The following is an 816-nucleotide window of genomic DNA, read 5'->3' as shown; positions in this document are numbered from 1 at the left end:
TCTCGCTTCCAATGAGAGGCTACCACAGCATACTCAGTGCGCGACAGAAAACACTCGGCAAATCCGTGTTTGCCGACTCAAAGTTTACCGTGTGCCGTTTGCCGAGTGTTACACTCGGCAAACGGCTCGCCGAGTGTATTTTGCCCTTCGTCGATTTTCTTGTTTCCCGTAGTGGAGATCGATCGAGTGCCTGTGCGAGCTCAACAATCCATGTATAGGGTAGTCAGACAGAAACAGTGTCTACTAACCTCGCCGATGCCGGAGGAAGAACCGGTGATGAGCACGACCTTCCCCCTCAGGTCTTCCTTCCTCAGCGGCTTCACGAACGCCCACACGAACAGCTTCACCGGTATGGACAGAGGGATGTATATCAAGATGACAATTGCAGCAGAGATATGCATCAGCACGGTGTGAAAAAGAAGATAAAGATCCATGGCGCGGCCGGCCGCTCTGTTTGCTCGGTCTCTCCTTGCAAAAAGCGTGTGATGAATGTACTTAAAGCTGAGCTCTAGCTAGCCGCCGAGTCCTGACGGCTTGGATATGCAGGATGCTGAGTAGAACTCGGTCAGTGTTAGTAAAGTAAGGCCATGTTTAGTTACTCCCAACTCCCAACTTTGACACTATGCAAAAAGAAGATTCCCTATCACATCAAACTTGCGGTACATGCATGGAGTACTAAATGTAGATGAAATTAAAAACTAATTGCACAGTTTTGTTGTACTTTGCGAGACGAATCTTTTAAGCCTAATTAGTCAATATTTGGACAATAATTCACAAATACAAACGAAACGCTACAGTGTGCTACAGTGCTGTAAC

The 816-nt window shown here is 47.3% G+C and overlaps 1 pseudogene; it reads right to left on the bottom strand.

Annotated features, from left to right (window-relative positions):
* The window catches only part of LOC101780045, a 4,344-nt pseudogene extending 3,910 nt beyond the window's left edge, over positions 1–434 (bottom strand).
* Between the last annotated feature and the right edge of the window lie 382 nt (positions 435–816).

Source organism: Setaria italica, chromosome I (assembly GCF_000263155.2).
Source record: "Setaria italica strain Yugu1 chromosome I, Setaria_italica_v2.0, whole genome shotgun sequence".
NCBI classification, from domain to species: domain Eukaryota; kingdom Viridiplantae; phylum Streptophyta; class Magnoliopsida; order Poales; family Poaceae; genus Setaria; species Setaria italica.
This window is presented reverse-complemented; position numbering and strand designations above follow the sequence as displayed.